Source organism: Nomascus leucogenys, chromosome 8 (genome assembly GCF_006542625.1).
Source record: "Nomascus leucogenys isolate Asia chromosome 8, Asia_NLE_v1, whole genome shotgun sequence".
Lineage (NCBI taxonomy): Eukaryota > Metazoa > Chordata > Mammalia > Primates > Hylobatidae > Nomascus > Nomascus leucogenys.
Window position 1 is genome coordinate 7,346,492 of NC_044388.1, and position 25,474 is coordinate 7,371,965.

Here is a 25,474-nt window from a genome sequence, read left to right on the forward strand (position 1 = left end):
CCATTATCTATAAGACGAATTTATACCTACTGCATTCAACAAGTAAAGATCCATCTGACTAGAACATGACTTCCAAGAAGATGCTTACAGTCAAGAGTCTGTTATTACAGCGCCTAGTATAGTGCCTGGCCCATAGTAGGATTGAATACATAATTCATGGAAAGTTAAATGAATACAACCACAAATGTAAACACTTCCATTAACCATTTACTGCAGGTCTCACAAGTTTAGTCTAAGAAAGCTTATGCTCAAACCAGGCCAACTGGCTATGCATTAAACCAAATTCAAGGAAAAAAAGGACTTCCTGAAGTACTGTGAATATTGCTAAACACATAAAAAGGCTAAAGGTGAATAGGGAGTGTTTTGAAATGCTTCTTGAATTACTTCCTAAGCACACAAATGTGACTTGCAATTTCTTTCACAGTGGTGGTTACCTGTAGGCTCCCATGGATGAGTACACAGATTGCATTAAACTCTATAGCACTGAGTCTCCTGTGAACTGTTAGTAAGACAGTGGTGTGTTTAGGTTTCTGGAAAACAAAATTCAATAGGTAGATCCTTGCACGGAAAAATTAGGGCTTGGAAACCAAGTTAGAGGATGCTGGTCCCCACAAAATACAAGTACTGAATACACTATTAGGTGAGTTAAAATATTCAGAACATAAAGTAGTGATGTCAGGATTTCCTTAAAGCAATAAAATATAATTTGTTTTCTACGATTTTTTTACCCCAAAATAAGTTGTCCCCAAATCAGTAACATGTTTTATCCTAAAGTATTTACCTAACTCTCTTAAAGTATTTTCCAAAAGCATCCACTGACTTCAAATAGGTGTCATAACTTATGCAGCCCCTTAATATCTGGTTCAGCAGGGAGAGGGGAGTATTATAGTGGGGCTTTAAACAGGTTAGGACAGTTATCCAGGTTATAGGACAAGGCCTAGTTAGAAAGGGAAGATACTGATGTGAACCATGGTGTCCAGGGGTGAAGTGCCTGGTAGTCAGCCTGGCCAGTGTTATGGCAGTCTTCCAGGGGGCACAGCATGGGGCAGCCAGGTCATGGCGATGCCCCAGCAGGAACTGGCTCCAAATGGCCCAACCAATTCGGTGCCAGACTTGGCCGCCAGCCAGGAGGGAGATGGGTAAAGGCAGGACTGTGATGTGTTTAGGGAATTGAGCTGACAGGGTTCCAGTCTAGTGAGCAAGGTGATGATCTCAGCTGGGAACTGGAGTATAAATCTGACATCGGGGCAGAAACCCAGAGAGACCAGAGACCCATTCATGAGAAAACTAAAGGGGAAAAACTGAAGTTCATAGATTTGTGGGCACGCAGGAAGTAAACCCAGACAGATAGATACAGGGCAGAAAAAGTTAAGACCAATGGCTCTCAAACTTGAATGAACATCAGAACCACGTAGAGGGCTCATTAAAACCCAGATTGCTAAGCCCCAGCCCAAGTTTCTCATCCAGTAGGTCTTGGTCAAGGCCCGAGAATTTGTGTTTCTACCACATCCAGGAAATGCCTCTGTTGCTGGTCCCAGGGCCACGTTCTGAGAACCGCTGGTTTGGACTTCCTACCCCTAGTGCAGATGGGGCTAATATTGATACTGTCAGATGTGGCTGGGGTTGCCAAGGGCCAGGCACACCCGAGCCTGCAATGTAGATTCCTTAGAACCTATACTAAAGGGAGGAGGGGCTCACTTAAAGAGGAAGAGTCACTGTGCACCGATCAGTGGGCGGGAAATAGGATGTAATAGAATAAACATTAAAGAATAAAACTATGTCACTGTGTGTATCAATTCCATTATGGCTTTAAACTCATAGTCACCCATCATTTAGACTATTTAGCAAGGCTTTGCTTGTTTACGGAGCTACATCTCGTTAACCAAATTTCCTGTCAGACTCTTCTCCAAAAACACCACAAAGTGAGTAAATTGGAGCTTTAATAAAATGACATAAATGGAGAAACCCAAGAAACATGAAGACAAATGTGATATTGAATGAACCCAAACACCCTCAATTGGAATGTGATTTATCTACTTTACGTGGCCTTCCCTTCTTGAGTCTACATTTTTTTCTCTGAAATTATTTGATATGTACTTGAATTAGTTTTTTTAAATCCCCATAAAATTTGCCATCCAGCCGCAAACTACCACAGTAGGATGCAAAGAAAATGTTTTATATAAGGCAAAAATTTATAGTATTAATATGAATTGCACTTTGACGGAACTGACTTTAAAACAGTAATGATCCAATGTTTAGAGAAACAAATAATGATCTTTATATGTGAAACAAATTTTCCATTGATCGAGTCTTGTCCTAAGCACCATTCAAATTTCTTGTCCCAGAGCTGTTGTATTTTTCTTTTTAAAAATAATCATAAAATGTTTGTAATACAGCATTGAAAATAAATCGGACCTTTGCTTTTTAAAATTCTGGAGAAAAGGAAAAGACTCCTCCAGCGTTATTTTGGAGGTTTTCATGTAAAATAAAGTAGAATGATTTCTTGATTAAAATCCGGATCTCCTCCCTTCTGTGGAATACATTAATACTGGCGGTGAGGAAAACCCAACAGGAGTCTCCAAGGACTAGCTCTGCTGTTAGCCAGGAAACAAAAAAGACCAAAGGTGTTAGGCTTCGCCCTACAAAAGCCAGTAAACAAGATTATCGACCCAATGGTTACACATGCTTACAAATAAACACTAAAGACCACAGGGCAGAGCTCTCTGGCAGTGGCACCAGATAATAAGCTTCAAGATGGTAACCCCATCCTTGGCTTAGGGTAGAGCACCACATGGAGCCAAGAAACTTTCAACAAATAGCTCCTGAGAATGGAGCCCATACCACAGCGGAAACCTTTCCTGGGCTCCCCAGATGAGAATGTAGGACCCATCTCTTCGCAATATCTGAATCATAGTGTGGAAGGCCTTGAATACCAGACTAACACAGAACTTGTCTCCCAGCTGACATTAGAAAAGTGCCCTCGACAAGATAACCTTTACAGCTTCCAAAGTTTGACCTCTAAACACTCTAACAATAATAACTGACTTGTATTGAGTGCTTACTCTGTGCCAGATATCAGATAATAAAATGCAAAGTATATAATCTCCTTGTGACTCAGCTTCTAATCTATAAAATGGGGATGATGACAGTAGCCGCTTCCCAGGGTGGTTGACAACTGCCACCGTGGCACACAGTTACACCACCGCCAGGCTGCAGAACCAGGCACCAATCTAGGGAGCCTAAGCCTAGGGCCTGCACACTCAACTAGTGCGTTCTTCTGGCACCCTGAATAAATGAGCTTATTCTCAATGCCTGCACTCTACCCTGATTAACAAATCCTTTGAAGAAAGAGATGTACTTTTTAAACCAAGACAGGCCTGTTAAAAACAAACACAGGAAATCTTCATCCATCACAAGTGATTGGGCTGACTGGCTCATACAACACAGAAATTCTTCAGTGCAGGTTTTCTTTTTTGACCTGGGACAGTTACGGGTAAATAAAAGGAGATTAGTCCAAAGTAGCGAAGTGGGGAAGATTGTCTTCCTCAATTACAGGAATTTAGAATTACAGGACTTATAGGAATTTGTTACCCTCACGCTCATCTCCCAACCCTATTCAGGATCCCAAACTATCCTGCCGTCAGCCTCTTCCCCAAATCAATCAAAAAATTTGTTTGCATACATTGACTTACGTCTATTGCAGAGTAACTTTTAGATAGTGAAATGCTTCTACTATTAATTTTTTTTTTTTTTTGAGAGTGTCTTGCTCTGTCACCCAGGGTGGAGTGCGGTGGCTCAATCATAGCTCCCCATAGCCTTGATCTCCTGGGCTCAAGCGATCCTCCTGCCTCAACCTCTCAAGTAGCTGAGACTACAGGTGTGCACCACCATGCCCAGCTAATCTTTTTAAAATTATTTTTAGCAGAGATGAGGTCTCATTACATTGCCCAAGCTGATCTCAAACTCCTGAGCTCAAGCAGTCCTCCCACCCCAGCCTTCCAAAGTGCTGGCATTACAGGCATGAGCCACCACACCAGCCCACAATCAATATTTTAGTTAAATATTTAAATTCAATTTTTGGTTTATGACCAAAAGCCATCCTCAAATGATTTATTTATCATTCATACCCATTGGCTACAAAGTTTTAAGATAACAGCGTCACAAATATGTATACAAAGATAAAAAGAGAACTGTGCTTAGTAATATTTTTAAGTCTTAAATGATAGCAGAGCTAAATATATCTGCTTACATACAGACTTCCTTTATTACTGAGGTGAGGAAATGTTAATTTAATACAATGGAGAAATATATATAATTAAGTTATCTTAATATTGATTGTGTTCTGTTTGGTTTCCTTTCTAGCATTCAAAGTTTCGTGTGGGTTTAACAGTTTGCTTCATTGTTATGTTAATGTAGTCTATCAATACACACATATACTCTGGAGTTAGACTGAGCAGGTCCTAACCGTGCCTCCCTCTCTTAAAGCTGTAGGATTCTGAGCAATAAATTTAATGTCTTTACGCCTCAAATTTCTTAATCTGTAAAACCGGAATAATGATACCTACCACTTTCGAACATTATAAGGATTAAGTATTCTGTGTGTACAGAATTTAGGGCACACAGTAAGTGCTCAACAAATATTGCTATAACAGTACCCAGAGGATACCTATGAGCCTTTTCTTACCCAAATACTATTTTATTGTCCCCTGACACACGTACACATGTAAACTATTATTAATTAATTATATTTATGAAAGCATGGTATACATGGGAAATAGAAATAGTCTCTGGAAGGTTTAGTCCATTTTCCATAGTAATTAGACTCACCAATTTTACAGGCAACTCCTATTTCTGCATTTAAAATGATAAATGCCTTAAAGAAAAATGCTCACAAAAAGGATTATATTATCCAATAGCTCAAAAAGATTCTTTCTAAAACATGCTTCTATCTCCTTCTTAACATAATAATCTTTGCTTGGGAACTTTTAGATATTTAATTTGTAACATTTCATCAAGCTGTATTGATTGTATTATATTTTGTAGTGATTTTGTGCAAATTTATATACTTTGTATCAATTTATATCAATCCACAGACCTGAGAAATATGCTCTCTCATGAAACATGGAAAACCAGTTTACTCATTTGAATGTAGATTTATACTACATATTCCATACCTGGTACTGCCTTTTAAAATTATGTTCTATTTTCTTTATGTTCTTCTACAATACATTTCATAAATCTAAATATTTATTGCTTAAATTAATCTAGTTTGACCTGTTACATTAGAGATATTGGATAACTGTAGTAACTTGTTTTTAACCTAAAAACATTCTAGGTTTATAACAATTGTTATGAATTAGCAGTTCCTAAATTTGCTTTCAGTGCCATCTGAGTTCTTTAATACGCTTTCTTTCTGCGTGCCAAATTGTCTCAGGTCCAGAGATAACAGTCTTTATCTCCACAACTGCCAGCTATCCTCCACAAGCCATGTGCTTAGTCATCTTCTCGAAGGTGCTCTTGAGAATATCAGTATCAATAAGCTTCTCTCATTTACTAAGTTTACCAAACAACGGACATTCTGGTCTATTAAAGGAGATTTATTAGCCTGTTGTCATAAAGCATTATCCAATATGGTGTCCTTACTTTAAGTAATAGATGTATTTGTACTTTAGGTAACAGCCAATGTCTGAAAAAAAAAAAAGTGATTTTCAATGCAGTAGATGGAACTTGTTATTCAAAGGCTGTGGAGAAGGGTACCAGTTCTGGTAAAAATGGAGTAAGCATACTTACTCCACCCACTTTCTCTCCCTCTGAATGCAGCTAAAAACACTGAACAAAATGCATGTAGCAGTTATATGAGGATTCTAAAAAGTAAATAGTAGCAGACATATTCAGGGAATAAACCAGAATTCAGAGTACTATTGAACTGCTGGTGAGTTTTCGTTTTGTTTCCTCTCTGGAATCTCTTGGCCTGGACTCAAAGACGGTTTAGAGATCAGAATTATAAAATAAGAAAGAGAGAGAGAGCTACAAGAGAAATTCTTTGTTTCTGGAACAAGATAAAGGAAAGGGGACATTTGTGGGTCAGAAGAGCGGACATATGCCTTGGATTTGTTATGGTTTTCTTCATTCTCTTTTCCGCAATCCCAGCAATCATAAGGTGGCAGGTGACGATGGCAGCAACACTTATAAAGGCACCTAAAATATCAACCAGAGGAACTTTGGTCCTAAGATCATGGGGGAGAATTCCCATTGTATTTTTTTTCTCTTAATCCTCTCACCAATTAGCCTTGGAAACAGGTGCAATATTACGGGAAAATCATAGAAAATATGCAGCAGTGTGGGAAAATTAAAACTCTGAGTTTTTAGCCAGAGGACCAGGAAAAGGGGCTTTGGGAAGCTAGAAAATGTAAAGAAGATTGTAGAGAGAAGGGAGTTTGAGAAAGCGACCCTATAAAGTTGTCTATAAATTTTGGAGCTCAAAATCAGGCTGTGTATGCATGTGTCTGAGCCTAAACAGCCACACCAAAGACACTGAGAAATCCCAGCTCCCCAACTGGACACTGCGTGTCACATATGCAGGAAAAATCTAAAGGCAACTGCAAAGACTTTCAAACTTAACTGACATTGGAACAACAGGCAACAGAAGGCAGATAAGAATTTGTATTCTGAACCAAATCTGGTTTGATTGCCTGGTAAAACAAAATCTCAACATTCTCCCCAGGAAAATCCTATGTCACTTAATGTTCCAGATCCAGAGTTATCTAACATAGTATCCAAATTTCTAGAATTTTGTTTAGCATATGAATACCCAGAAAAATCTTAATGTCTCACAAGATCCAGGAAAAATCTTAATATTTCACAAGATGCTAACCCAGTATGGACACATATATTGGAAGTAATGAATCAAGACTTTAAAGCAGCTATTGTAACCATGCCCCAAGGAGTAAGAGCATACACAATGGAAACAAATAGAAAAATGAAAAAAAAAACTGTAGAGAAATAGAAGATACATAAATAAATAAAAAATTTAGAATGGAAAATGCAATGACCAAAACATTCACTTAATTAGCTTAAAAACAAAATAAAGGATGACAGATGAAAGATTCCGTGAACTTGAAGATTATAAGAAATTATCTAATCTGAACAAAAGTAGGACATTTTTCACCAGCATATCTGCTCTTTAAAAAAAGAATGCCAAAGGAATGTATTCATATGGAAGGAAAATGATATTAGAGGGAATCTTGGAACAGCAGGAATGAAGGAGGAGCGATAGAAATAGTAAATATCTGTTTAATATATTTTCTTAAGGTTTTAAAAATATATATGATTATTGAAGGAAAAATTTTAACATTGTCTTACGGGGTTCTCAAAAAGGAAAGTGAGTAGAGGGACCTGTAAGTGGTAAGTTTTCTACATTCCACTTGAAGTGATAAACTATTAATTCAAAATATATTATAAAAAATTATATACTCATACTGTAATTTCTAGGTCAACCACTAAAACACATACACAATGAGATATAGTCAAAAGTTCAATAGGTAAATTAAAATGGAAAACAAATCAATTCAAATAACTTCAAAGAAGGCAGGAGAGGAAAATGGGGGGGGAATAGAGAAAACAAACGGGAAACAGGTAATAAAATGGTAGATCTAAATACAAAATAACAATAATTACATTAAATCTAAATTGCCTAAAGACATCAGTTAAAAGAGATTGTCAAGGCAGATTAAAAACAAGACTCAGCTATATGCTGTCTATAAGAAACATACTTTGAATGTAATGATATAGATAGGTTAAGTGTAAAAGAATGAAAAAAGATATACCATGCAAACACCAATCAAAATGAAGCTGGAGTGGCTATATTAAATCAAATAGTCTTGAGAGCAAGAAAATTTTCCAGGGATTAAAGAGGGAATTACCTAATGATAAAGGAGTTTATTTTCCAAGAAGACAGAACTATATAAAATGTGTGTGCACCTAAGAATATAGCTTTAAAATACATAAAGCAAAAACTGATAAATCTGAAAGGGAAGAGAGACAAATTAACACTTATAGTTGCAAACGTCAGTACTTGTCCCTGAGTAACTAATATAACAAGTAGATAGAAAATCTGCAAGGGTACAGAAGAACTATTCTAACAACCAACTGCATTTAATTGACATTTATAGAACACTCTACCCAACAGCAGCATAATACACATTCTTTCCAAGTGCTTACAATTAAAGCAAAATAGGCAATAGCATAGGTCATAAAACCTTTTCTAATTTAAGAGAAATAATAACATACAGTGTTCTCTGATCGTAATGGAATTAAATGAGAAATAAATATAAAAATAACTGAAAAATCTCCAAATAATTGAAAATTAATGCAATTCTAACTAATCCATGAGTCAAAGATAAGATCTCAAGATTAATTAGAAAATATTTTGAAGTAAATGAAAATATAGAATACAGCTAAAGCAGCACTCAGAAAGAAATCTATAGCACTGAACACCTATATTAGAAGAGAAGAAACTTTTCAAATGAACAATCTAATCTTCCAGGATTAGAACATTTAGAGAGCGAACTAAACCCAAAACAAGTAAGTGGAAAGATAAAAAGAAATTTGAGCAGAAATCAATAGACTTGGTAATAGAGAAACAATAGAGAAAAACCAATAACCAAAACCTGGTTCTTTGAAAAGAGCAATCAAATTGATATACTTCTAGTGACACTGACAAAAAGAAAAAGACTCATATCATCAATATTAGAAATGAAAGGAGAGGCCAGGCCAGGTGGCTTATGTCTTATCCCAGCATTTTGGGAGGCCAAAGCAGGAGAATTGCTTGAGCCCAGGAATTTGAGAGCTGTCGGAGCAACATAGGGAGACCCCCATCTGTGCAAAAAATAAAATTAGCCAGGCATGGTGGTACGTGCCTATAGTCCCAGCTACTCATGAGGCTGAGGCAAGAGGATCATTTGAGCCTGGAAGATAGGCTGCAGTTAGCCATGATCACACCACTGCACTCCAGCCTTGGCAACAGAGCAAGAAAGGAGAATATCATGACAGATTTTACAGCCATTAAAATGATGATAAGGGAATACTACAAACAATTTTCTCTGCACATATGTTCAACAAAATAGATTAAATGTAACAATTCTTGGCAAACTACCAAAACCCATTCAAGAAGAAATATATAAACGGAATCATCCTTTATCTATTAAAGATATAGAATTGGCCAGGCACGGTGGCTCATGCCTGTAATCCCAGCACTTTGGGAGGCCAAGGTGGGTGGATCACGAGGTCAGGAGTTCAAGACCAGCCTGGCCAAGATGGTGAAACTCCGTCTCTACTAAAAATACAAAAATTAGTCCGGCATGGTGGAGGGCACCTGTAATCTCAGCTACTCAGGAGGCTGAGGCAGGAGAATCACTTGAACCCAGGAGGCAGAGGTTGCAGTGAGCCAACATCATGCCGCTATACTCCAGCCTGGGTGACTGAGTGACTGTCTCAAAAAAAAAAAAAAAGAAAGAAAAGAAATAGAATTTAGAGTTTAAAACCTTCCAAAAACTAAACTACAAGCCCAGATGGTTTCACTGGCAAATTGTTTGAAAGAAGATACAACACTAATTCTAAACAATCTTTTCCAAGAAACAGAAGCAGAACAGTATCTTCCAACTCATTTTAAGAAGCCAGAATTACCCTAATACAAAAGTAAAACATTTTCACAATAAAGTAAAACTATAGTCCAATCTCTTTTATAAACATAGATGCAAAAATCTTGCACAGAATACTAGAATATCAAGTCCAGCAATACTTGAAAAGGCTACACATTACAACTAAGTGGGACTGATCCCAGGAATGCAAGTCTGGTTTAGTAGGTAAATATCAATCACTGAAATGTATATTAGCAGATAAAAGAAAAACATGATCATATCAATAGATGCAGAAAAAGCATTTAATAAAAATTAATTTTTATTCATGATTTAAAAAAAAAAAACTCTTAGCAAACCAGGAATAAGAGAAAACTTCCTTAACCTAATAAAAGACATCTAAAAAAACTTATACCTAACATCATATTTAATAGTGAAACGCCAAATGCTTTCTCCCTAACGTTAAGAATGAGACAAATATTCCTAATTTTAGGAAGAAACTCTAATTCAGTATTGTCCTGGTAATCTTAGCCAGTGCAATAAAACAAGATAAATAAATAAGATACATACAGTGTAGAAAGAGAGAAATAAAAGTGCCCAATTTTCAGCCTTTATAATTGTTTGTACAGAACAAAGAAACCTACAAAAAAAACCTTCTAGAAATAAGTGATTTTAGGTTGTAGGATACATGGTCAGTACTCAAAAATCAAGTGCATATCTAACTATTAGAAATGAGCAATTGGAAACAGAAACTAATAAAGTCAATACCACTTCTAATAGTTCCAAAAAATGTAAATACTTGGGAATAAACCTAACAAACCGCATGCAGGATCTGTATGTTGAAAACAAAATACCAATAACAGAAACGGAGAAAGAACTAAATTAATGGAGAGGCATGCTGTGTTTATGAATTAGAAGACTAAATATAGTTAAGACATCAATTTTCTGTAAATTGATCCAGAGATTTCATACAATTCTAATCAAAATCGCAGCAGGACATTTTGTAGATACAGACAAACTGATTTTTAAATTTAGAAAGAAAGAAATACAAAGTAACTAGAATAGCTAAAACAATTTTCAAAAAGAATAAAGTTGGAAAACTAAGATTGCATGATTTTAAGACTCACTTTAACATTTCTGTAACCAAAAAATGTGATATTGGCAAAGGGATAGACATATAAATTAACTAAACAGAAGAAAAAGTCCATAAATAGACCTACACAACTATGGCTTATTGATTTTTGTAAAGGTTAACAAACAATTCAATGGCATAGGGATAGTATTTTCAGCAAATGGTATTAGAATAAGTGTCTGTCTGTGGTAGCTAGAATTCTAAGACGACTCCCAGCATTTTCTGCCCCTCCCCACCCTGATATACATGCCTTGCATAATGCTTGGAACTGCAAATATGATGGATTATCTTAATATGGCACAGTAGACTTTGAAATAGGAAGATTACCTCGTGAGGCTAACTTAATCACATGAACCTCTTTATAAGAAGAAAGTTTTCTCTGGCCAGTCTTTGAAGAGGAACTCATACATCAGGAGGATTTGATGCACCATCATGGCTTAAAGATGGAAGTGGCTACATGGCAAGGAATTTTGGAAGCCTCTGGGAGCTGGGAATAATTCCTGGCTGACAGCCAGAAAGGAAAAGGGAGCCATAGTTTATACTTCAAGGAAACGAATTCTGCCCACAAAAAGAATGAGATTAGAAAGATTTTCCTCCAGAGCCTCCAGACGAGAACCTAGCCTAGCCAGTACCTTCATTTCAGCCTTGTGATATCCTAATCAGAAAATCCAGTCATATTATGCCAGAGATCAGACCTACAGAACTGGGAGCTAACAGGTGTTGTTTTATGCTGCTAAGGTTTGGTAGTTTGTTACACAGCAATAGAAACCTAATACAATATCCATAGGCCAAAAAATGAACTTTGACTTAAACCTCAGAACTTACAAAGAAATTGACTCAAAATGGATCATAGATCAAAATATAAAACTATAAAACTTCTAGAAAAAAACATAAGAGAAAATATTTATGACTTTGAATTAGGCAAAGGTTTCTTAGATATTATATGAAGAACATCATCCATAAAAGAAAAAATCATGAAAATACTTTACTTTGCCAAAACACTATTCAGAGAATGAAAATACAAAGCTACACACTTAGAGAGAATACATTGCTGCTGGGAATCTAAAATAATACAGCCAATCTGTCAATCACTTTAGCAGTGTATTATAAAGGTAAAAATACAATTACTATATGACCCAGTGTCTTAGTTTGTTTTGTGCTGCTATAACAGAATACCTAAGACTGGAAAACTTATGAAGAACAGAAATTTATTTTCTCCCAGTTCTAGAAGCTGGGAAGTCCAAGATAAAGTTGCCAGCAGGTTTAGTTGTCTGGTGAGGGTGGCTCTCTGCTTCCAGGATGGCACCTTGATGCTGCCTTCTCTGGAGGGGACAAACACACTGTGTCCTCACATGGCAGAAGGTGGAAGAGCAAGAGGGACAAACTTCCTCCTTCAAACCCTTTCATATGGGCATCCAATCTCATTCACTTTCCAAAGGCTGCAACTCCTAATATTGTTGCATTGGGGATTAAATTTCAATGTGAAATTTGGAGGGGACAAAAAACATTCAAACCATAGCACCCAGCATTCTCTCTCCTAGGCATTTACTGTAGAAAGTAGAATGGGGGTAATAACAGCATCTATCTCTGGAGATTAAATGTATAAAGATTAAATGGGAAAAGATACATGTTAATGTCCTTTGAACAGTGCTCAGCACTCATAAAATAATCCTATTTTAACTTATAGCTTTGATTAGAAATGTCAGTAAATTATTTATATAGAGAGAGCACTTTCAGAATATGTTGAGATAATCGTATAGTTTTTTTCTTCTTTTAATTTGTTAGTATGATGAAATATGTTAATAGATGTCCTAATACTGAATTATCCTTACATTCTCAAGATAACTATTTTTCCCTAAAATTTTGTATGTATAATAATAAATTGGAATTAGTCTTATAGTTTTCTTTTTCCCTTTGTGGGGAGGGAGCTGTCTTTACTGGATTTAGGTATTATTAAGGATATGCTATATTCATAACATGAACTAAAGGCTTTTCCATTTTTTCGTATTCTGAAATAACATAATATAGAAATAATCTAGTCTTTAAAACCTAGATCAAAGTCAACTGTGAAGCCCTCTGGTTCCTTCAGTCATTTTTAATGGTATGTCTTCTGTCACCTTTCTAGTGTCTCCTATGTTAATTTGTGTATTCAAGGTAAAATTGTCATTTGTAGCTAAAAAACGGTCAAGTATTGGCAATTTCGTATGGTTCAACCTAATAGTAAAATAAATATCTATATGCCCTTAACCTAGTTTCACCCATTATTAATAAATTGCTCATTTTGCATTCTTGCCTTTCCATATATATATAATATGCATATATATTAATATAATTATATGTGAATGGTTTTTAATTTGTTGCTTTATTTTTCACTGACCCATTTGAATGTGAGAATAGTCAACACGTGCTTCTTATCTAAATATTAAAGCATGCATCTTCTAAGAATAAGGACATTATCTTAGATAACCAAAGTACTGTCATTGCACCTAGAAATAAGGACATTCTCTTAGATAACCAAAGTACCGTTATTGCACCTAGAAATAAGGACATTCTCTTAGATAACCAAAGTACCGTCGTTGCACCTAGAAATAAGGACATTCTCTTAGATAACCAAAATACTGTTATTGTACCTAGAAATTTTTTAACAATTGACAGTATTATCAGTACATATTTAAATTTTTCCAGTTATTGCAAAAACTTATAAGATATTTTAAATTTCAGGATCTAATCAAGATAATGTGTTGCATTTGGTCGGTTTTTTTTTCTTTTAGTCTTTTTAATCAGTTTTTCCTTCTTTTTTGTTTTTTCAGAAGAAACCAGGTCAGTTGTTTCATACACTATTCCACACCCTGGACTTGCTTTTTTTCTCACAGCAACAATTAATGTATTCTTTTTAGTGCTATATTTCCTGTAAACTAGAAATTAGGTCAAGGCTTGAAATTCAGGTTGAATATTTTTGGCAAGAATATTCATCGATACTGTTGTGTGCTAATGGGCACATGAGGTCAGGTTGTTCCACCATGGGTAATGCTAAGTTTGTTCATTTGGTGAAAGTGTTAACCTCAGTTGCAAAGGTATATTTTTACCTTTGTAATTAGTTTTTAATCTGTGGGAGGATACTTAAGGACAGTATAAATATCCTTTTTCTAACAATCTTTTACCCACTGTTTTTAGCATCCATCAATAATCATCATCTGATTCAAATATTACATTTAGGATGATTCAGTTTTGTATTAAATTGAGTTTCTTGATTATGTTACTCAAATTGTCTGTATCTTTACCTATATTTTTACTAGATGTGTCAGATTCTGAAAGAAGTACATTAAATTTCCCAGTATAATTTTTTGTAATCAAGGCCTTATATTTCAATATTATTAATCATATATATTACTAATTGTATGTGTATATTTGCCAATCATACCATGTTATGAGAGGAAATACTCAAATTTGCCTTTGCGTTAGTCTGATATGTCTTATCCCAAAAGTAAAACTTAAAATGGTCATATCCTGCATATATGTTCATACCCTTCTTTCATTCTCTAGTCCTGGTAATGTGGAAACCTATAATGTAGTGTGAAAGCAATATAGAAAAGTCCTTTTTATAAGCATTAAGCAGGGGGAACTTCCCCTTTTATCCTTTTTTTTTGGTTGTCGGTGAACTAGTATTGCTTTGAAACAGATTTCATTGTTTTGACTACATTATTTAATTCCCTGGGATCCTTAACTTCTCTTTTAAAACATAAAGCTTTATGTTTTAATATATTACAGTCTTTTACTTACTAGTATGCATTTTAAACATTAATGAAACTGTTTTAAAAAATGACTGTGTAAAATCCAAAGAGTTGCAATGAAACACCCATTTTTGCAGCTACCCTAAGGATTTTGTGTAACCAAAATATGAGATTTTAACTAAAGTTTTTAAAAATAAGTGCTGGATTCTACCAAAAAGGGTCACTTGGAAGAAACTGCTTAAGACAGGGAATTGCCCATTAGAGGTAAAATGTGCTTTAATGCAGATTTCATTGTACTCAGTACAGCTACCTGTTTTGCAAAAACACTACAAGAATGTTTGGATGAAAATTAGCCCTTCTTTTCCTCTTTTTTTTTTTTTTTTAATAACACTCTTCCCAGTGCTAGATTTGCAGTAGAGATTGTAACTGGCCAGTAATGAAGCTGCCACGTGTTTGGAGATGATTCAAAAGCATCTCCAACAGTTTTCTTCTTGGCGGCACTGTCTGCTTTTCTTTGATTATCTATAGGATGCAATTTGAACGTTAGGCGTCACTTTATGTCCCCTCAGGCCTCCTTTCTCTCTTCTTCTCTGGCATAGCACCCACACATGAGTCCCCCTAAGATAAACCATTCTCTTTGTTGAGAGAGCTCAGCTGCAGTGCTGGGAGTGGGTTTGCTGAGCCCATGTGATGGCCATCACAGCCTGCTGTGGATTTCTTCACCTACCCCTCTGGCTCAGCCTATACTTTTTTAATTCATTGTCACCGTGGGTCTATTCAATTTTGTATAACACTTTTGTCATTTCAGTGGGATTCTCAAGGGAAAGGAGGATGGCATGTGTATGTTTCAAACAGTAATCTTTACTTTTCATTAACCAATAGGAGGCATTTGAGCAGTGTTTAATTTTTATGAGTATAAAATAATACATGCTTGTTAACTAAAATGAGAAAACTAGAAAATTATTTTAAAAAATAAAATTCACTTGAAGTCCTTTCACACAGAAATAATTATTATTAACACTGGAGTACATTTTTCTAAAGTCATTTTTATTGACTTTATAAAATTCAGATATTCTATTTTTTTACTTAAAAATAGCATGATCACTTTCTAATCTTATTAGCTATCTTTTGACTTTATGTTTTCAAGAACTGAATAACAAAATAATATAAAATTATTTATTTAAATTTGTATTAAAGCATATTAGACTAGAATAATTTTTGTATTATAATATATAAATTATATGTAATTTATATATTATATTTATATTATTATTTTTATATTTATATATTATTATATATATTTGTATTATTATAATATATATTATATAATAAATATGTATATTATATAATATACAAATATATATTATATAATATAATATGTAATATATAAATTACATGTATATATTATATATTATGTATATTATAATTATATATAAAATAAATTTTAATTCAAAATTATTTACATTTGTAGTAAAGCATATTTGACTAGAATAATCTTAGACTATTATAAATGATACTGTGATTATTTTATTCATGTAAGATTATTATATCTCTAATTTCTTTCTTAGGATAGATTCTTAAAAATAGAATTAGAAAGTCAAAGGGTAGAATATGTTTTAAAGTTCAAAATACATTTTGCCAAATTGCTTTCCAGTAAGATCGAGTTAACTTAAATACCAGCAATGTAATCTACTCTTTCCTTGGTGACTTTCCAATTGGTTTCTTATTAGTCCAGGATAATTGCGTGTTTTGGGATGCCTAACAGTTTTCTGAAATTTTGTCCTGATTCCAGAAGCTCATTTTTTCTGGGTCTGCAGGAAGATGTTCCCTTTTCCTCATTCAGTAAAACATCTTGATAAGCTTTGTGTTAATTTTCTTGTCTTTGCTAGTATTTGACTATAGAGAAATCTTTCCAGACTCAGTATTTGCCAATGGACAGGTGTGTGGATTGCCCCTGGCTCCCCTCAGTGCCCATCTGGTTGTTCATCACGTTCTTTTCTTGGAGCCATAGCTAGAGGTCAGTTTGCAACATTTATTACCCAGGGCCCAGGATCTAGCAAACATTCATCTTTCAAGCTATGCCCTATTTGCACAGAATTTTCTTCTGTCCTTACCACTTAGTTTCCAGGCTGTCTGGCCAATGGAGCACATTCTACTCCTGGGATCTCCGCCCATGGCTACCATTTTACTAATGGGACACTTCGTCCCACAGGATGCAATATGTCTTTGAAAATGCCATCCTCCATCCCCCATTCTTTCCTTCATTCATTCACATTTATTCGGCAAACATTAATTAAGCTTCTACTGTGTGCCAGCCAATGAATAAAGCATAGAACAAAAGACAGAAATAGAACATAGAAATCCCTGCCTTTGTATAGCTGACACTACATCCCTAATTCACCTTTCATTCCTGCCCTATGATGTGTTGTCATAGGTTTTTTGGTTGATACAGGCACGTGTTCTTTAAATTGGGGTAGACAGTGGGGCCATGAATAAAGTATGTTTCTGCCATCTTTAGACAGACAAGAATGCTCTATTCTCCTGGTTGCTTTTCTCAAAATAACCATTGTCAGCATTATGAGTATTGAAAACTCCTGCGATATTCTACACAAGCTTGTCCATTGCATAGGGTTTTCAGTAGTATTGGAATTGTTTGCCTTTTCTGGGCCTTGAAAAGGATTTTAGTAGGACATTAGCAGGAACACCATTAGGGAATACTAACTGGAAACCATTTCAAATAGTGATACAAGTCATTTGCAAAAAACAACTTGCCCTGTTTTATTTTTTCAAGGTTAACTTTAAGGCAATGGTTTTCAGAGAGAAAATTATTCTACTGGCAACAAAAGAAACACAAGACCGTAGGAGTAAATGTATTTTGTAAAATTAATGATATAATAGTATTGTTTTTGATGTTTTGTGTTTTACTTAATATTTTTGCTTCCAGTTCTCAACACAAACATTTGGCTAGGAATTTTTTTCAGTCACTGAGCCAAATTCTCAGTCTGCGTAACCCAGTAGGGCACCAAGGTGAAATGGAAATTTGGCCTGTGTTTACGTCTTCATAATTAATTTCTTATTGGGTTGTGCAGTGTGTCTCATAGCTCCCAATGCATGCTGTAAAAATAAATAACAACTTTATAACTTCGGCTTCCTCCAGGTATATTTGCAATAGATGAGGCTTAGAAGGGGATAAGGCGGTAGTTTCAAGTATGTGGTGCATATCACAGGGAAACAGGAACGCAGAATATTGATCATGGCTTTCAACACATGTGTCTCTGGGAATCACTTTGTAACACATGTGTCTCTGGGAATCACTTTGTCACACATATAACCCTCTTCTAAACATGCATGTGAGTATATACACATGTGATTGTGTGCACACATGTGTGCATGCACACACACACACACACACATACATATACACACCTACCTTATATCTCAGCCATATTGAAGCACTTTAATTTCCCCCAAATGTGCCACACCACCTATTTCTTCTTCCATGCCTCCCACTAAGAGTCAGTCATCTCTCCTGAGAACCTTTCACCCATCAGCGGCCTCCTGCCCCAGCTAAGGTACTTTCCTGCTTTGTTCTCCCACCTCATTCCCACATTTCCCGTCCTGATAGATCACACCTCCCAGAAGTAACTCACGGTTCACTAATGGATCTGAATGACAACTTTCCACCTTAGACTGTGAGATTCTTGAGGGTAAAAGTGAGGTCTGGACCACTTCCCTCTGTCTCTCAGCTCTTAGCACAGTGCCTGGCACACAGTAGGCATTCAGGGCCTTTAGGAGCTGCTCTTCAATCATCCTGAAGTGCCCTAACCCATTCACCTTCCCACTCTGCTGGGCAACAGGTTCCAACTTTCTCTCCTCAAGCTACCATCACCCCTTCCCCAGCTGTCTCTTTAAGCAGATCATCTTTCCAATTCATAAGAGAATAGAAACAGTCAGAAGATAACTTCCACGAGGTCCCCAGTGTATCTACCTCCTGCATCAGTGCCCTTAAACTCCACCTTCCACCATATTACAACCAACAAACTGGCCTCACTCCAGTTAGGGCCCGCCCTTCTACTTGCCTGTTAATCATATCCTCTCTACTTATTGGAAGACATTACTCCAATATTTGTCTTTTTTCCCTCACATCATTATTTTGTCCTTTTCACTGGATAATTTAAAAACCCAGATTAATTACTTTTATTTTTTAAAATAAAACATTTCTCTCCAGCTACAGCCCCATTCTCTGCTGTCCTTTACAGCAAAATCCTTCAAAAGAGCTATAATTCATAGTGTCTACCAATCCTTTCTTCTCACTCTTTCTTAAACTTACCCTGAGAAGTCTGTAGCCCCATCATTCTACCAAAGCTGTTCTTGTTAGTCTTGATACTCCCCTCAGTGTTGCTAAGTCCAATGGTCAAGCTTCACTTTGCATTTTATTGGACAATCAAAAACTTTTAACATAATTAATCTTACCTGAAACACTTTCTTCGCTTGGATTCTAAGACACACTCCACCTAATTAATCTCATACCTCCCTGGCCACCTATTGGCTAGTGTATATGTTTTTGCTGTGTACTAAAACTGCAGTTTTTGCTGCAGGAATTAGTCCTAAATCACAGTAGTTTGCAACCATAAAGATCAGTGTTTTGTTCAAATTCCATAAAGGTATGGTGTCAGCTACAGATCTGCTTGACTCTGCCGGGCTCATCTGCAGCTCAGCTCGGCTTGACTGTTTGGAGCTCCGTGCCATCTGTTTTCTCATTCTTAGACCCAGGCTAAAGGAGCAGTCCCATCTGTAGCACGCTATTCTCTTGTAGAAGAGGAAAGGAGCAAAAGGGTTGAAACTCCCAAAGTTTCCAAGAGCTTCTGCTGGGACATGGCATGTATCATGTCTACTCACATTCCATTGCTCAAAGTAAACCTGTGAATCACATCTCCTATGTGAAAGGGGTAATAAGGTGTTTGTCCTCATCTTAAGCCCATGAGATATGGCTTCAGTGAGACTACTGACAAGTTTCATGCGTGTCCTCAAAGGACCGGGGAACCCAGTGATATACTCACTGTCTGACTCACATCTAAGAAATCTAAAGTGTCAAAAACTAGCTGAAGTGGTCTACGACAGCAGAGAGAGCCACAGCTTGAGAAGTTCCTGCATTCCCACCAAGAATATATCTAAAAAGTGTGTTTCCTATTGATTGACGTGTGTGATGTAATGGAGAGAGCCTCTGTGGAGATGGCTTAGATTCTGACCTAGAATGTTACCTGGAGGGGTGAGAAGATCACAGCAGAAGAAAACCGGGGCTATGGAGTTAGATGTTCACGGGTCAAGGCAGTGGTGGATGGACACAAAGTCCATATCAGGAAACGGTCCATCAGAGGGCCCGGGGGTAGATGGGCCCCTGAAGAGACCTCACAAATGCCCACATGGGCCAGCTTCCAACATCCACCACAGCCAAAGGGAAATATGCCACAGTCATGCCAATCGAATGAAACCCTTCTTTCCCATTTACCCCTTCCTTTTCCTCTGTCCCCTTACCTTGGAGATGTCAGGCTAACAACTAGGAATGGGGTAAGGAAGAGAAGGAAAATGAGAAGATTACCCCTTCACCCCTGGTGGCAGGCCCAAGCTGATGGGGGAGGAAGACTCACTCCAACTGAAATTTAAGGATTGTTATCATTACATATTACTAAGCTGAGACTATTTATGTGATTAGAAGTAACCAGAGGACTTAAAAATAAACTCTCTGAGACTAATAAAAAGTCAAGGACCCTGCTCCAGAGTCTGAAAAAGTAGGTATGTATGTGTGTGTTGGGGAAAAGTGGGGCATGATAAAGTTATTTCCTTTGCACTCCACGAACCAAGTGGCCTAGGCTTCTGTGCCATTACCTGGGCTGGTTGCATCTGCCTGGGCTTCATGATAGTAAGAGGTTGCATTTCAACTTTGTGGAAACCTGGCAACTTCATTGACATCTTCGACTATGAGAATATAGGAGGCTAGAATCTTAGTTTACAATTGGCTGGCCTCACATTTGACCCTGTTTACGTAAAGGAAATCTAGGCATCTGGCCAATTTAGGACCAAACAATTTCGTAGCTGGGGTGTTGAGCTTCATTTCCTTCTTCATTTATAAATGCAGTTGAAGCTGATTCCAAAGCATTTTTAGGAAGTCAGTAAAAACATTTAGGCGTCACTACTACTGTTTTATTAAATTTCATCTATTGTTTTGACCTTGCTTATGCTTAAATACGGAAGTAAAAATCTGGGTGTGGCCGTGGGGGAGTGAAGGGATGTTAAGTCGTTACACCACCTACTTATCCAGTCAGGAAACCCCAAGCCACTGGTCCATTTCCTGCTTTAGTAAGCCAAGGAATGCAATCGTGTCGTGTATGTGACTAAGGGTAACATGACTCAGGTTAAGAACTGGGTCTATTGAATTTGTTTCCTGGCCAAGAAAACTACAATTCAGTTGCTACTAGAGTTAAGTGGAAAATATATACTTTTGCCTTCATTAGAGCTATTGCTGCTTTTAAAGAATTGTTGGGAACATAAGATCAAACTTAAACATGATAGCATAAATTCTAGTTATTGGGAATTAGGACAGCCCTTGGGAATACTGCCTTTCATTCCCAGCTCTATGTATGCTCTGTATTGGACCTTAGACATCACAACTTTGTCCTTACACATGAAAAAGAGACTATTGCTAGTCAACACTCAATACCAGGCAAATAAAAAATGCTCATTTAAACACGGGGTAGACTAATATGATCCCTTACCTGTGGATTTTTTTGTTTATCTAGTTCATTTCTTAAAATGGTACCCTTCACAGAAGCACCTCAGGGTACAAGCAGCACATTAAAACAGTAATTAAAATAGATAAAACATTACAAAACAGCAATTAAAGGAGCAGCAAATGAGATTATGCCTTAAAACACTATTATGCTGAAAACCTTTTAAAAAAAAACTGTTCACCTTATCAGTATAGCAGGCACACGGGCGAGGAGTGAGAGAGCCTTTGTTGTGGCTTTGAGAAGTCACAAATGGAAAACGTGGTGAGACAAATGATTTTAAACCTTGCCTCTCAGTGTAATTTTGTATCTCAAATGTAATATTCTGTCCCCCCAGCCCCCAACCCCACAAGCCCTAATCTGTTCCCCTACAGGGGTGGCTTGTTTTATACCATACCTTAATGTGTCTCTTTAGCCAGAGCAGGCTACCGAGGATTCAAAAGCCTCTTTCTTTCCCAGAGGCTGTAAATGGAGTCCTTAGTCATACTTTACGTAGCTCAAATGGCAGTTGATTATGCTTAAGTACTAGAAACAATCAAAGGACCATAACCTCAGAGAACATTCTTCCGACTTAGTAGCAAAATCTTTGTCATTCATCCCTAGCTCCCACCCCACTGGGCCCCGTGGGCTGGCAGTTTTCTTACACAGCATCATGTCCTCTCCCATCTTGTTTTACGCCTAAGCAAGCCTTTGTTAGTCTCTACTAACTGAACTCACCAGTCCCATTTCACTTTCTAGTGCTAATAACGCTTACTTGCAACACGTGAGTTTATTTATTTATTTATTGAGATGGAGTTTCACTGTGTCACCCAGGCTGGAGTGCAGTAGCACAATCTCGGCTCACTGCAACCTCTGCCTCCCGGGTTTAAGCAATTCTGCCTCCCTCAGCCTCCCAAGTAGCTGAGATTACAGGTACCCACTACCACACCCAGCTAATTTTTATATTTTTTTGTAGAGACGGGGTTTCCCCATGTTGGCCAGGCTGGTCTTGAACTCCTACCTCAGGTGATCTACCCGCCTCAGCCTCCCAAAGTGCTGGGATTACAGGCATGAGCCACCGTGCCCAGCCCATGTGAGTTTAAAGTTAGAATTTACATAGGTAGCAAGCAATTTACAAAAGCCAACAATGCTATAATTGTCCAGTTTTTAAACATGTGAGAGCTTGGTGAGCATTCTGAACTTGGGAGCTGAAAATATATTGTCTGTTTTATTGACATGAGGGCATACCTCCACTGAGATGCTGCTCTGTAACAGTATATGAGTCCTTTCAGAAACTGTTTTGTAGGAAGCCCATCTTGTTTGTATAAAATTGTTATTTTGTGCTCATTTTGCTCTACATTGATCTTAAAGGGTGGAGCTCCACTGTGCAGGCACCTTCCTCAGCAACCTGTCTCCCTCTCCTATTTCAGTAAGGCCAAACCACCCAGAATGGTTGGATTGATGAGTGGGTGGGTGGATGGATGGGTAGTTAGGGGATGGGTGGTTGGGCTGATGGGTGGGTAGCAGGATGAATGGGTAATAAGGGTATGGGTGGTCAGGTGGGTAGAAGGACGGATGGGTAATTAGGGGATGGGTGGTTAAGTGGGTAGGTGGCTGGATGGATGGATAAGTAGAGATGAATGGATGAGTGGATGGATGGATGGATGGATGGATGGATGGATGGATGGATGGACGGACGGATGGATAAGTAAATGACACACTGCCTAGAGGGTATTTTAAAGGATACTTTACATATGGCCAAATTGATAGTACAGGGCAGAGATGGGGAACTCTGAGAGAAGGGCCCACAAGGAGGCTGGCATAGAAAACAGAAACCACAGCCCATCCAGAGCACACATTGATCACTTCAATATAACTCTGCATTGAAAGATAACAAGGTTTTCTTCTGGAAAAAAAGCGTAGATACTGGCTCATGTGAAATTAGCAATCACAGTCTTAGGTTGTCCTAAATGCTTGAAGGATGCATATGTTTAACTGTCAAGATGCCTTTGACTAACTCTTGGGTTCTTGATAAAAGTAGAGAGACCAATGTCTAGTAAGAAAGTGACTATAATTACATGCTAAGGTATCTGATGCAGTAGGAATATTAGTTTGTGTTTAAAGTGTTTATCTGAGGTTTTCTGTGAGGATCCCTCACTATTCATAAGTACACTTCCCACCCTCCCCGGCGTAGCTCCACACCCTTTTGCACATGGCCTGAAATGCCCTTGAAAGCTCCAAAGAGTACCTAGAATATCTGTTAAGCAGATATTCTACCACAAAGTGGAGGAAGGAGTTGAGGAAAGAGTCAAGAGGAATTCTAGCTCATTCCATTTACTCATGAATACTCATGAGATTCTCAGTTACTGTTTACCACTTTGGCAAACAAAAAGTAGGGCCCTGAGAAAATGCAACTTAGAATGGGTAAGTTTTGATGAAAGGGAGGAAGGATGGAAAGGTGAGAATGATAAAAGAAAAAAACTGGGTTAACAAGAATATATCAGCACAGTAAGATCCTGGAGGAGGGTAAGCCTGTCTGAAAGGGCACAGCACAGAAAATGGACAAACCTCCTGATGTCACAAAATAAAGTTGGCCTCAAGTCAGGAAATAGAATTCTCAAGAACAGCATCTTTAAATCTGTAGTTCTAGACCAAGCTCTGTAGAATAACCATGCCCCAAAGTTATGCCAGGCTTGCTTTAAAGCCTCTTGTCCATGAATATATTTAAATAGCTTCAGTTTTACCAACGAAGCTCCTTTGGGGGGTACACTGTTCAAGGGCTTTCTACCACCAAGCTGTTATCATTTTGGAATTTCACATCAAAGAGAGTATCACTACATTCAGTAAAGACCTGCATTGGTAAGCAAAGGCTTGCTGTGGCCCTTGGCTAACACAGACAGGTTCCTATAGCTCGTTTCATATACAGCTTCATTTACGCGGTGGGATACCCTGTGGAACATGAAAAGCATTGTGAGCCATGCGGGCTTTGAGAGCAAAGACCTGGAAGCACCTCACTGTGGATTACCTGTATCTCTTCTCTGCCTTGTGAAGTCACGGAGCCTTCACGTATATGACTTGTCCCCCTAGTTAGGGGCCAAACTCCTTGAACCGCGTTAGTCTTCCCTGTATCCCCCGCTCTCCTCATTCTCCAGAGCACCCAGTGAATAGGGTGTGTCTCCTTACTCTGCCAATGATAAGCAAAAGGGAAACCTCCCAGAACTCAAGCAGCATTAGCACAGTGGAGGTTAAAGATACCATTCAAATGCCTTAAAGGACTTTGCCGATTTCCCACAGGAAACATTATAAATTGCTGTGTTTTCAGCACTTGTAAAATCCCTAGGTGGGTCTCCCTGCAGAAGAGAGTGGCAAACAAAAGTCACATACATTCTCAGCCACCGTCAGCGTATGTTCCTTGTGTTTTCTGCACCATTCACTCCTTCTTAACTGTCCCTTTCCTGCTGTAAGCACAGTTTGAGTGTGGCTTAAGTGAGCATGAAAACAATGTAGTATTCGTTGGCTAATTCTGCTGCTCTGGAAAACCAACAATGTCAGAGGCAGGCTGAATTCAGCACCAGGGCAGTCTCTGAACTCCTGAAGCAATAACACTGCTGAGGGCTTTATTTTAAGGCCCAGAGGTTGGTGCCTGAGCTTTAGAAGGGCCACCTCCGCCTCTGACATGACTAACTTCTGCTTTATCCTCATGGCCACACGTTCCACTGAACCACCTCCTTCCCACCTGCCAGAGCCCTTAAGAGGCTACTCCCGCCTCCTCTCAGAGCCCAGGTCCTTGTGTTCTTTGCATCTCTCTTTTCATTCGTTGGGTGCTCTGGAGAATGAGGGGAGTTGGGAATACAGGGAAGAATGACATGGTCCTAGGAGTCTGGCCCCTAACTAAAGGGATAAGTCACATGCGTGAAGGCTCTGTGACCTCTCAAGCCAGGTGTAACAGGTAACCCACAGCGAAGTGCCTCTAGGTCTTTGCTCCCAAAGCTCCCCGTGGCTCAGGATGCTCTTCTTGTTCCACTTCTTCTTCTGACCCTGCCTTCGACCTGGTGCTCAGTGTGGTGACTTCTCCTCCACGGTCCTTTCCTCGTCCCTCTGAGAACTGAGCCCTTGCTCCCTGTGCCCCACTGAGCTCTGAAAGTACAGTGAGCTGGGCCAGAGGCAGCATGGGCTCAAGGCTAAGATCAGCTCAGAGGCAGTCTAACCACC

General features: G+C 37.9%; 1 protein-coding gene across 1 annotated transcript in view; it reads left to right on the forward strand.

The window, feature by feature from the left end:
- SLC9A9 (solute carrier family 9 member A9) overlaps positions 1 to 25,474 on the forward strand; it is a 598,822-nt gene that overhangs the window by 388,502 nt on the left and 184,846 nt on the right. The gene's annotated exons all lie outside the window — the stretch shown is intronic.